The sequence below is a fragment of the Cyprinodon tularosa genome, unplaced genomic scaffold, assembly GCF_016077235.1.
Source record: "Cyprinodon tularosa strain WSP-4 unplaced genomic scaffold, ASM1607723v1 ctg703, whole genome shotgun sequence".
Lineage (NCBI taxonomy): Eukaryota > Metazoa > Chordata > Actinopteri > Cyprinodontiformes > Cyprinodontidae > Cyprinodon > Cyprinodon tularosa.
This window is the reverse complement of record NW_024039456.1, coordinates 382,822-396,653: the sequence shown is the minus strand read 5'-3', so window position 1 is coordinate 396,653 and position 13,832 is coordinate 382,822. Positions and strand designations below refer to the sequence as shown.

The window sequence follows — 13,832 nt, the reverse complement described above, 5'->3', positions numbered from 1 at the left end:
AAAGGGATCAGTCACCCTGAACCCTTTGCAGATAAACAGTCCCAAACCATGATGTTTCCATCCCCTTGCTTCACTGTAGGTACTGTATGGTGTTCTTGGGATGTAACTTATCATTCTTCTTCTTTGAAACCCAACAAGTTGCGTTTGTACCCAAAAGGTCTGTTTTGGTTTAATCTAATATGAGGTTTTCCATTCCTCTTCTGGATCATCCACCTTCTCTTTGGAAAACTTCAGATGGGCCTGGGCATGTTCATCTTCAGCAGGGAGACACACCTGGCCCTGCAGGGTGGGAGTCCCTCAGTGTGTTACTGATGGTAGACTTTGTTCCTTTGGTCCAGCTCTCTACTGGGTTCTTTCAGCAGGACAATGATCCCAAACACATCGCTCAGGCAATGAAATAGAAGCTCCATAAAAAAAACATTTAAATGTCCTAGAGTGGCCTAACTAGTCTCCAGATCTCAACCCCATGGAACAGTTTTAGAGGGAGCTGTGTTACCCAGCAACAGCCACAAAACATCTCTGCTTTAGAGGAGATCTGATGGAGGAATGGACCAAAATACCAGCTACTGTGTGAGGAAATATGGTGAAGACCATTTCAATTCAATTCAGTTTATTTATACAGAGCCAATTCACAACGCACTTTACAGTTCACCAGATCATACAGTCAAACCAGAGGTGTCAAGTTACAAAGTACAAATATTTTGTTACTGTATTTAAGTACACTTTTCAGGTATCTATACTTTACTCCATTACTTATTTTTCTTCCTACTTCTGACTTTTTTTTTTTTTATTACTCATTACTCTTGGCTTCGATTTAATTTTTATAAATATTTATTTCCCGTCATGTGCTCCATCCAATGCAGATCATTGGCTCCATCCACATCTAGTGAAAACTAGTGTGATTGGATGAGTCATAGAACGCAGACACTCATTGGTTAGCGAAAGCAGCGGTCCCCGGCCCGGTGGTTAGGGACCGGTACCGGTCCGTGGGTCATTTGGTACCGGGCCACACAGAAAAAAAAAAAAATAATAATAAAATTTTTTTTTATTTTGAAAAATATAATAAATTGCGGTATTCTCTCCCAGTTACATCAGTCGGTGCATCTGTGCCTCTTGACACAGGTTAATTCAGTTCAAGACTCATCCTATCTATAACGACCTATCTTTGTGAAGCAGGATTTTCTGCGGTTTCAGCGACCAAAACAAAGCTACGGAGCAGACTGGGACATCAGGAGCACACTTCCTCTGTCATTGTCTCCGATTACGCCACGATGGGACCGGCTTATTGTTTTATTGTTTTTATTTCATTTTATGCCAGTCGTATCATTTTACTTTATCGTAGTTACCCCCCCGCCCAGCTGGTAAGTGCGGGGGGTGGGAGGTGGTTTGGATGTTGATTGGGTAAACACGATCAAGTAACAAACGGTCCGCCGCCGCAACCCCCCCCCCCCGGTCCGTGAAAATATTGTCTGTCATGTAGCGGTCCAAGCGGTGCAAAAAAAGGTTGGGGACCGCAGAGCTAAAGGACATCATCAGAAGCAAGCAGGAGTTCTTCAAACTGCTAACGTGAATTGTCTATGCCATGCTACAATGTGGGATTCAGAAAAAGATGTTGAAATGTCTGAAAGGTCGGACACAGGCGAGAGCGAATCGGGAGACGGAGACCAACAAGACCTCCCTCATCCTTGGCCCTATCTCAGAGGATTTTTCAAAATAGTCGAAAAATGTAGCTTTCCATTCATAGAGTGGCATCTGGCTGTTTTTTTTAAAGGTTACTTTATTCTTTTATATTTTCAGTAGCTTCTGGAGCACATACTTTTTCACTTTTACTTGAGTAAAGAGGTCAAGTTGATAATTCAACTTTTACCAGAGAGTTTTTAAACTGCAGATTCTATACTTCTACTTAAGTAACAAATGTGTGTACTTTTGACTCCAATGGTGAAGACTGACAGAAAGAAATGTCTGACTTCCTTCATGGGTTATGCCACAAAGTGCTAAGGTGAATTTTTGTGATTGACCAAAATACGTATGTTTGACCATAATTTACAAATACATATTTAACAATCTTACAATGTGATTTCCTGGATTTGTTTTTCATTTTGTCTCATTAATGTGCAGCCCTACCTGAGATGAAAATTACAAACTTGTTATCAATCTGGCTGAATAAATAATCTTTTTGCCTGAAGAACATTACTTAGGGCCAGTAGTTTATTACTGTACTGAAGTAGCTTTTTTAGGTATCTGTACTTTGCTTGAGGTTTTCTTTTTCTTTTTCTGAGGACTTATTACCTTTTATTGTTATCTGTGATCACATCATCACAAATATCTATCATATCTTTTCAGAATTTTTTATTCTGAACAACATTAAACAGATTCCTTCTTTTTTATTTTTAAGTATCTATATTTTACTTAAAGGTATAATGGAGTATTATCGCAAATATTTGAAAATACCCACCCTCTTCACTTTAAGAAATATGCACATGCACAACACTCTGGCCGCTCCTAAGAGCGTGCATGAGCCCATTTCTCCTCGTGCACACTGTTAAAAAGTTGCTGTATGCATCGGTCATAATTTGCAATTTTTCCACTATGTCAGAATCACTACTGGTAAGTGAAAATGGACAGCCTTACCTAGGGGAAAGAAGGCCGACACAAGGCGGCAACACAGAGTAACTTAAAAAATATAACTGCTTGAATATAACACGAAATAAAAGAAACCAATGATAAAGAAAACCCAGATTTACATAAATCAAAGTGTAACTGAAAACTCAAAAACAAACTTAAACACAAGTCCATAAAGGGCAGAATCATGATAGTACCATCCCATTTATGGTGGAATAGATTATTAAAGTAATATTTTTAGTTTTATCTCACAAAAACTTTGACATCTTTTTGTGGGAGTGTTTACAAAGGTATTCTTAGCGGTTTCTGGAAGAAAGCACATAAGAACTGAAAATGGTTGGAAAAAAATATTTAAACATTAATGTGAAATCTTTAAAAATAGAAAATAGAAATAGCTTTCCTGCAGATTTGAATGGGCATAATAACTCTTTGTTGGCTCCTCTGTGATTAATGTATGACACGGTTTCACTTACTGTCATTGAATTTAAGGAGCTAAAAAAAAAAGGAGCATTGCAATAATTACTTAATTGTCAAAAATTAGCCCATTTTCAGATCTCTTTGATTTCCTAGCGCAATTTGGTTGTTGGAGATACAAAAAAATAGGTATAATCCTTGTTCTTAATGTGATCATTTAGCTCTCACATTCATATTGGGGCCTATTTTGCCTGTGGGGGGTTTTCTGTTGCCATGCCAATCTCATAAACCTAGAAATAATCCTTAAAGTTAATGTTTTTACAAATGTAGAGAGAAAATGAGGTTAACAAATAAAAGATTACACCACATTTCTTACAAACACTTTACCCTGCAGAACCTATCATATAAATGAATTAATCCTAGGATTCACATATTTACTTTGTTTCTCCCTGTATAATTAATTTCCCCAAAAACTGATTAATTGACCCAGTTTATCTGACTTTAATTCTGTTGAACCATCGGTTTCCAACAGAGTGCTTAAATAAAGTGTGGTAAATTGTTCAACCCCTTTTTCTTTTGATAAACATTTTTCTAAATGCATCTTTCTGTGCATTTTGTTTGCTAAAATGCAGACTAAGTCATGTAATGTCAAATTAAAGATGGTAAAGTTCTGTTGTGTAAGAAGAAATATATGACTGCAGCAGTGTGGTGTGGTGGTGTCTGGTGGCGGTAAAATTATATTGCATCGCCTTAGGGGGCAGTCTGCAGTTACGGGAAAACTGGGTCAGGCTGGAGTGATTAACTGCATGTCTTCATCACATGTAGTTCACATCCCTGACTCTTACTGCTCTGCTTACGCTGTGATTAATGCCAACAACAGTGGTGTCAAACCATTATTATATAATCTATTATTTTAAAAAGAGGTGAGGCGCTGGGTGAAATGTTAACAAAAGCAATTTGTTTGAATTATTTGAAATAATCATTTATATGAAAAAAAGGCCAATTGACATAAATTTAGCACTTTTATTTTCCCCATTAAGGTATTTACTGCTTTAAATAAAGTTAATAGGGCATCTCTATGTACTGATAGATAGATAGATAGATAGATAGATAGATAGATAGATAGATAGATAGATAGATAGATAGATAGATAGATAGATAGATAGATAGATAGATAGATAGATAGATAGATAGATAGATAGATAGATAGATAGATAGATAGATAGATAGATGTTTCAAAAGGAACCTGCTAAAAGTAACTAACTAAACTCATTATCTTAAGTAAAGAGAAAAAGTGCAATTTTTGTATTGTATTTTCGTACAAAGGTAAAACAAAGTAATTGCCCTAAATGATACAAAAAATTTACAATTTCTATTATTAAAAAAACAAAACAACTCTGCACAGAAGACAGGCTTAATGTTCTACATCAAATGTTCAGTCGGTATTGTTTAAACTGAACAGAAGTCCTGCATAAGTGGTTGAATGCTTCCGGGGGTCTAATATTCTCAGCATTAAAGTTTCAAATAGCTTTAAATTCCACTGGAACTTAAAACATAATCAACATGTAAAATTTGAAATCTAATAAATGGGAAATGTCTTCATCCACGTCTCTATCATTGATTTTTCTATAAACAAAGTCAGCTCCAGCTGGACCTATTCCCTTCCCGCTCTGCATTTTTCCACTGTTTTGTTGCAGCTTTTACGTCATGTCGTTATCAATGTTTATAAAAGTGATGAGGCAGTTTTGAGAAAGTAAGGAGTAGAAAGTACAGATACCTGTGTTCAAATGTCAGGATAAAAAGTAAAAACGTTGAAAATTATATACAGTAACAACACTTATGTTTAGTTTCTATGAAAAAGATAACCCAGAGTCTATCTTTTGTGAAACTTTTGATGAATTGTTTCAAAGCCATGCATATTTAGTTGTACCTCCATAATACCTCACAAAAAAAAAGGAAGTTAGAGGTTGTAATGGAGAAACTGCATAAAGTTCGATAGATTAGGTTAGATATTTATTAATTCCTTTGTTTAAAGTAAGGCCACATTCTTTCTTTCATTTTTCCTTGTTTTCATACTTTCTTTCAGCTGATTTAAGATGAGGACAAACAATCTGAGTCCACGGTTAACCCCCCCAAACATGGTGCCAAAATGTTTTCTCAAAGTCAAAGCATAGCCTGAAAATAGCGCTTCCTGTCTTTACTGGCAACAAACTATTCTCGAGTCCTGCTGAGCGGCTTTCCCTCTCTGGTGCACCTGAATTAGAGCAGCTATGGATGTCAGGTTGTCGGGGTGTTTCCCGGCACGTTAGCAGGGAATCACCATGATGACAGCCCCAGCTTGTACTTCAGTTTCAGCCGTCTCACATTATGTCTCCTTGTTAATTCATCTTTGTCACTTGTCACCACAGTGAATGATGAAGTTTATGGGAATTACTTGGATATCACTGTGAGATAACTGTCTTTTTAAACCATCCCATCCATTTTGCATGCCACAGGTGAACCCCCTCTACAGATTGAAGGAGCATGAGGTAATGAGGATGAAAAGCTGCGGGACGTAAGCAAAGGTTAAAGGTTAATGTCTTTGGTAGATGAGCTCTCAACAAGCTGCGGCCCGTGTTGTCAGTAATAATTTTTACGGAAGATCAAGAGGAGGTCAGCCTCTCGCAGGGGGGCTGTCCCGACCACCACACATCGTGCCGCGCTTGTATGTAAACAGTTTAATCTGCTGACCGGTCAAAGTGTTTATTTATGAACCAACATGTGCAAAAGTTGACCACACTGGACAATAAAACGCATTTTCTCGCACTGGAAAAAAATCTGAATCTAGAAAAGTCATTTTTTCTTAAAATAGGTGCATTTCTTCTTGGATTAAGGAGATAAAAGAACAATTTTTTCCAATGGAACCGGACAATTTACACTTAAAATAAGAAAACATAATTGAATTGTCTTATTTTACAAGCGCATATCATCTAATTATCTTATTTTAAGGGTAAAAATACTCATTCCATTGGCAAACTATCTCATTTACCTACTCAAATTAAGGGTATATAAACTATATTTAAGATATATTTTTTAATTATTTCTAGATAGTTTTTTCCAGTGTGCTGGTGCCGCTATTTGCTAGAATGGACATTCTATAGGAAGGAGTGTTGTCCTAGTAGGTTAGAGCAGTGCGCTTGTGCTCTGAGAAGGTTGCAGGTACCTGGTTCAATCCTCACAGCCTCCACTCTGGGTTCCTGAGCAAGGCCCCAAACCCCACAATGCCCGGACGCCACACAATGGCAGCCCACTGCTCCCCAAGGGGCAGATATATTTCTCCAGTGTGAGATCAATTAAGTTCTATCATTATTATAAGCTTGAGTGATATACATTGATTTGGCCTCTGAGAATTAAGATTTGTACTACTCATTTGGTTGTTATAACGACCGATAAAACACTATAACTACTAGAGAAGGGTCTAATTGATTGCATGGGGCATGCATTTTTAGTTGGGATTCACCTCAGATTTCAAAGCCTGTAGAGCTGCTATATTTAGCAAACTCAACCCATCCTGGTTATGTAATATGTAATGTATGTGACCAAAATAAGAAGCTTGGGGCTTCTTTTCAGTGCGAGCTATTTGCTGCTAAAGATCAGTGACCTTTGGGGGGGTGCAACCTGAAAGATGAGTCAGTACAGATAGGCTGGATGGTCGTATGACAGACATGAAGGGGAGGATTTAAGATGATTGTCAGATTAATGATCAATCAGTTGACAGTTTTAGGAGAAAAGAGACATTATGAGGTACATTTATACTTGGAACATCTGAGTTACCTTTTGTAGGGGTATATGAGTTAAGAAAAAAAGCTGAAGAAGTGAACAATAAATCAGTTTTTCAAGGCATATTCTTTCAAGCATCCTTAAGAACTTTAGGCTTGTCGGCATCTATGAGCTTTTTAAGTTCTCTGCCTCTTCGTGTAACCCCAGACTGACTGATTGGGGGATGTTCAGACTGAAGTTTTTCAGGGAACATATCTGTTGCAGACAATTTTGGTCACTGAAGACAGAATGTATGACTCTGCCTGTCTGTCTAAGCTCGCTATCAGGCAACAGCCTTAAACTGGGACATCTCACAGCTGTATTGCAATGGCTGGAATTTTCAGGATAAATTCCTCCATCCAATTAAACAATTGCCGCAAGGCGATAAACTGAGAAAAAATATACAGACCTGTGAATACCTGATGCTCAGTGACCTTGAATGACACTCATGAACACAAACCCGTCAGTCATGCGTTCGAAAGTGACGACAGCGGTGTCGACCAACAACACATATTCCAAATTCCCTCATACCCTTGGATTCAAGATGTTACCTCTGACGTCAAGTTGGTATAAAAGCTCTTTTTTTGAGAGAGAAAACTCATTAAAACAATGTTAATTCTTGAGTTAAGTGTCTATGTAACCGGGGAGACTCTCTAATAGTCAATGAGAGTCATAAATCCATCCAAATGTTGCCTCTATTGTTGTTAGGCATGCTTGCAGTGGGACAAAAAAGGTCACATCAGATGTGGACCGATTGGTATGGGCCGGAGGGAGAAATGTGGGAAGAAGCTCCTAACAGATAGTTTTGGATAGGAGGAAAAGTTTAGTAAAAAACTCAAATAAAAGCAGCCTCTAATCATTGTATAATTGTTTTCACTAAAGTAATTCATTGGATGGAGTAATTCAACAAGGTATTCAGTGCTTTTTTTTGGGACTTTATGGTAATTGAATACATAGCTTCCTGTAAAATTCTTGGTTTTTCTTTCAATGTGTTTTCCTTTTTCCCAGTCACTAGGGTTTGAAAGCATTTGGGTTCAAAGCCATTCCCTTGATGCCATATGACAGCGGTGAAGAGGAGGTGTTGTGGTTCATGTCCTGCCCCCAGAAGCTGGAGGTATGACATCAACAGCAATAATGAAAGCAGCTCATCAACAACTGGACACCGGGCTATAAAAGGAGCCATTGGAGCCCAGTGCTTATCATAACTAATAGGAGCTAACCACCAGACTGGCTCGCTTTAGAGACTATTACATCAAATTTTATTTTTCATAATACAGAGGAGAAGGAGCCAACGGCAACACAGGTATGTTCATTTTGACCTATCAGTTCAAGTTAAGTAGAGGCCCAATGCCTAAAGTACAATCGAATTACTCTATTATTTTTTCATAAATAGCTATTTCTATAAACATTATACATGTAAAGGTATGAGGACATTTTTTTAGACAAGTAAATCCTAATTTCCTGAGGATTCTAACAGCAGAAGGACTTTAAATAGTATGAACATATTTGTTGAATGAAAACATTATTTTCTGTTTGTCTCATCAGATTTTTAACTGCAACATGAAAAACATGGATTTTAAAATCCTCATCATCTTCCTCTTCTGTGTTATACATCTTTCAATTCACTGCCAAGGACGTCCCCTAAGGTAATTTCCCACTCACATCCACATTGTCGAAGACAGTATTAAACTTTTTGTGGTGTTATGATTAATTTAATGTTGAATTGAATTGAATGTATTGATCATTCTGTAGTAAAAGGACAGTGAGTGAAGTGCAGCTGATGCACAACCTGAGACACCATCAGCAGGTGCAGGAGCGCCGGGAGTGGCTGCAAACCAGGATCCAGGACATCCACAATGCTGCAGGCCAGGCCAGCAACGCAGACACGGCAAACTGGAAGAAGAGATTACATCCTGATGAGCTCACCGAGCTGACACCAGAAGAAATCCAGCAGGCTTTGGACTTTCTGGAGAAGCTCCTCAAGTTAAAACAGTGATCATTTATTTATATTTTAATAGTGAGAGTTTTTTTTTTTTTTTTTTGCAGTTAGATTTTTTTTCCCAACCTCTTAGGTTTTAACAAATTTCTAGTTTATTTTGTGTTTTTTCGTATTCAATTTTTGTCCATTTTGCTTTTGCATTTTTATTTATTCAACTTTATTTATATTTTTATTTATTAGACAGTGCCTCTGTTAGGCACACCTTCCTTTATAGCTGCACTTTTGTCAACGGTTTGCTTTAAAAAGCAAAAACTGGAGGAGTAATTTTGAAATGGACCAATTATGTGTTTACTTATTCTTTAGACAAAGCCCTAATGTTGGGGTTATTTATTTGTTAATCCTTGGAATTTTTGTATGTTTTGTGTGTTCCTTAAATGTTTGATCTGTTATCTGATCCTAAAGGGCTAAAATATTTAGCCGTCTGCAGATTTATTTTTATATACAATAAATTAAATAAATTAATTCTAAGAAAAAATGATTCAACTGCATTATATGAAATGTCAGGATGAATTTAATCAAATGATACGTTTATTGTTTGTTTGTTTTATTTAGTTTTTTATTTGAGGCTTCAGATATTTCAGAACATGAGTAAAGAAACTAAACGCCAGCCTTTTATGGAATGCACTGTAATCTCGCGGTATCTCAAAACGTGACTTTAAGACCAAAACAAATCTGCTAGCAACTAGTAGTTGAAACAGGTGACGATTTCTTAAAATAAACTGTATTTTTGGTCTTTTACATCTTTTGTTAATGTTCTGTTTAATTTTTTGAGTAACCCGGCAATACATCACACTGGGATGTATCAGCAAGAGGTAATAAGAAAATATATATTTAACTCTTCTTCATAGCAGCAGCTAGCTTATGTTAGCAACCTAACGGTTGTGCTTTGAAGCTTAACGCAATGCTACGCTAACTAAACATCACAAAGTTCTCCTACCTGCTGTGCTCCTCGTATAAAATGCGATGCGAAATATTTTTGTCATGTTTTACTGAAATAATAAATCCACACACAGGAGAAGTTTGTTTACGGTTTAGCAGATTGCTGAAGTCTCACTTTACCTTCTTTTATACTGCGTTAGCTTAAACGTGACCCTATTTAAACTTGTTAAACTTAGATTTGGTTATTCTACAATAGTAGCAGAATCTTTCAAACCCAAATTGTGATTTGTGAAACCTTTTTTGTGAGGTAAATTCCACTCCATCTGTGACTGCTTAATGCAATCAAACTTAAGAAATGTTCTCACGTTAGCTAAATGTTTTATACACACACACATATATCTATTTATATATATATATGTCAAAGGTTCTTTAAAGAAGATTTTTTACTAAATGAAACCAGGTGAAACTAAAAACTTTTCCACTTGAGGAGCTCTGGATAGAGCACATTGACAGACGACAAAATTTTCTTTATCTTAAATCTAAAAAATTTATAAATTTTTTTTTTTTTACAAGTTTGGTATAATTGTTGCTCTTAATGTGTTGCTCTGAAAGCTTTAGTTAAAGATTAATCAGTTACTAAATTAGTTGACGACTATTTCAATAATCAATTAATCATGATTATTCTGATTTTTTTTGTTTGAGCCCTAATATATCAGCTTATAGTGGTCACAGATATAGTAATCAACTGCTTATATAGATCAAAATGCCTGGGACAAAATAATTTCTATACAAATGCTGTTTAAATAAATCGTTTATAGTAATCAAGAAAAACTTTGACCTTTTATATCATTTTTGAAAAAGAAGTGAACTCGGTGTTGGACATCACTCTGATCCAGGGAACCATGGATAAATATGTGTAGTGATTTCTTAATGCGGTGCAGCAGATCCGCAACACAAAACAGAGGTAGGCTAGCTTTAATTTTCTGTAGCCTATTATCTTCTATATTGTTGTTCTATGAAACTGTTCAAACTTTATTTTCAGACATGTTAAAAAAATGCACCGGCGGCACAGCAGAGCCGACACACAGAATAAGTTACAGAGGCATACTGTAGGGTATCAGAGTTATGGCTGCACACTGCGCAGTACTGTGCTGTGATTAAGCATTTGTTTCAAACTTTATTTTCAGAGTTGTTAAAAAAATGCACTGGCAGCAGAGCAGACGCACAGCACATAATAACTTACGTAGGCTACCAGAGTTATGTCTATGTACAGCGCAGTATACTGTAGTTAAACTTGCATAGTACTGTAATAAAATTCAGTAAATGCGGAGGCTCTCCGTTACATTTAATTTTTCTCATTGAAAAACCATACAAATGGCATTTAGATTACATTCGCATAAAAAATAAGGGAAAGAAACGGTAAATTCAGTTTTAGTAATCGAGCGCTTATAGTGTTCAAACTGTTCACCACGATAAGCGGATTCCACTGTGTATATATAACCTGATATATCGGAATAAAAAAAATATAAAACTTGTTAGTGTGAGTCTGTTTATGCGAAACCTTACGACTTTTATACTGTGTCTCATGTTGATTTGATTATAAAAGATTATAAAAGTATCAGAATAGGTTGTCTAAAATAATCCTTTTCAGGTCAGATTATACAGAGTATAAGTGAAATGTATAACTGAAAGTTACACAGACATATTTTCTTACAATTTTACATTGCCATATAAGATCGTTGTCATCTTAGAGATTATTATTCTGAAAGATAGACAGATACATTGGCCGACCAATATTTATTGCCAATGTTAGCTCTTTTTTTGTTGTTTTTTGTATCAGATTATACGTGACATTTTGGTGTCATTTTTTCATGCAAGCAGAGGAGGGGGATGCTATTTTGGCTTTAACAATCGGACCAAAACAACCAGCAGCAAATATCATGGATCAGGTAGACAGCAACCAACTAGACAGCTGTTTTCCAAACATGTTAACATCAATCAGGTTTGCTGGACAAAATTATCATTTTTGATTTCAAAAGGTCATAAGTTACTACTTAACACTTGATGAATTCAGCACATATAAACTTAGTAGGAGGCATTTCATCCCTACAATGACTGAATGAAATGTTACCCTTTGTTACATTTGATAAACTAATTACATTTAATAAATATGGCAGTGTAGATAAAAAAAAAAAACTAAGTCAGATATTCTTGAGGGTTTAAGTGCCCATTAGGCATATATTAGTTGCTTTCAAGAAGTTATTTTTCTTTTTCATGTAACCTCATTCCTATAAATTGTGTTAAACACATGTTTATCACTCAGAGAAATAATCTACAAAAGAGTAGGAAATCTGGTCCAGATGGGAACGGTTTAATCTGCAGTTTTTGTATGATGTCCTCTGAATTTGGATGAACTATTGTGTTTTTTTTTTTATGAACAAAGAAACGAGTGCTCTGTAAAAATGAGTGTTTGTGAAAATATATTCAAATTTCTATCAAAGAAATGCTTAAGTCAACTGATAAAGTGGTTTGAAGCAGTACATTAATTTATGCTAAATGAGTGTTTCATGCAGTTAAAGGTGCTGTTTGGCCTAATTTCTGCCTAGATCTCTATTCTTAGAGGACATACCCACCAGATTTTACATCGCTGATGTAGATAAAAAGGTTCTGCAAATAGTGTATGGATATGTTTATTAACGTACTCTATTTTTGTAATATTACAACTTTTTTCTTGTAAAGTTATGACTTTATTCTCAAAAAAAAAAAAATAAAAAAAATCTCTAACCTGGCACTAATACTCCATCCTATTTAAGGAACATTTTGCTATCTGATAATTAATCGATTTATCGAAAAAATAATCAACAGATTAATCCATTTGAGAAATAATCCTTAGTTGCAGCTCTAGATCTAATATTTGTATATTTAATCTACCCTGTCATATGTATGGAACAGGATTAGGGCCACTGGGGGAAAAAAAAGTTAACTAATCTTTTTGTTTTCTTTCAGTTTTATATGTTAAAAAATGTCAGAAATTTTTAGATTAAAGTCAGAAATTCTGAGATTAAAAGTCAGCATTCTCAGAAAAAAGTCAGAATTCTGAGAAAAGGTCAGTATTCTGAGATTAAATTCCGAAATTCTGAGATTAAATTTAGATATTCTGAGAAAAAAAAGTCAAAATTCTGAGAATATAGTCAGAATTCTGAGATTAAAGTCAGATTTTGGAGAAAAAAAGTCAGACTTTTGAGATTAAAGTCAGAATTCTGAGAAAAGGTCAGTATTCTGAGATTAAATTCCGAAATTCTGAGATTAAATTTAGATATTCTGAGAAAAAAAGTCAAAATTCTGAGAATATAGTCAGAATTCTGAGATTAAAGTCAGACTTTGGAGAAAAAAAGTCAGACTTTTGAGATTAAAGTCAGAATTCTGAGAAAAGGTCAGTATTCTGAGATTAAATTCCGAAATTCTGAGATTAAATTTAGATATTCTGAGAAAAAAAGTCACAATTCTGAGAATATAGTCAGAATTCTGAGATTAAAGTCAGACTTTGGAGAAAAAAAGTCAGACTTTTGAGATTAAAGTCAGAATTCTGAGAAAAGGTCAGTATTCTGAGATTAAATTCCGAAATTCTGAGATTAAATTTAGATATTCTGAGAAAAAAAAAGTCAAAATTCTGAGAATATAGTCAGAATTCTGAGATTAAAGTCAGACTTTGGAGAAAAAAAGTCAGACTTTTGAGATTAAAGTCAGAATTCTGAGAAAAGGTCAGTATTCTGAGATTAAATTCCGAAATTCTGAGATTAAATTTAGATATTCTGAGAAAAAAAGTCACAATTCTGAGAATATAGTCAGAATTCTGAGATTAAAGTCAGACTTTGGAGAAAAAAAGTCAGACTTTTGCGATTAAAGTCAGAATTCGGAGAAAAAGTCAGAATTCTAAGAAAAAAGTCACAATTCTGACTTTTTTCGATATTAAACTGAAATAAAATTTTAAAATCAGCTGCCATCTGCCTTACATATTATGCTTGAAATACCCCGATCAAATAAGTGTTTTGTTTTTTTTAAACAGCTGCAGTGGAACCCCGAATCCGCACTTTACGAACAGTCCGTGAAGGCAGCAGCT

At 35.4% G+C, this 13,832-nt stretch overlaps 1 long non-coding RNA gene across 1 annotated transcript; it reads left to right on the top strand.

Annotated features, from left to right (window-relative positions):
* Positions 1–8,008: 8,008 nt before the first annotated feature.
* Positions 8,009–8,729, top strand: LOC119772237. Its single transcript, XR_005279236.1, has 3 exons — positions 8,009–8,137; positions 8,380–8,480; positions 8,587–8,729. It is a non-coding gene; the product is annotated as an uncharacterized LOC119772237 (long non-coding RNA).
* Positions 8,730–13,832: the final 5,103 nt, after the last annotated feature.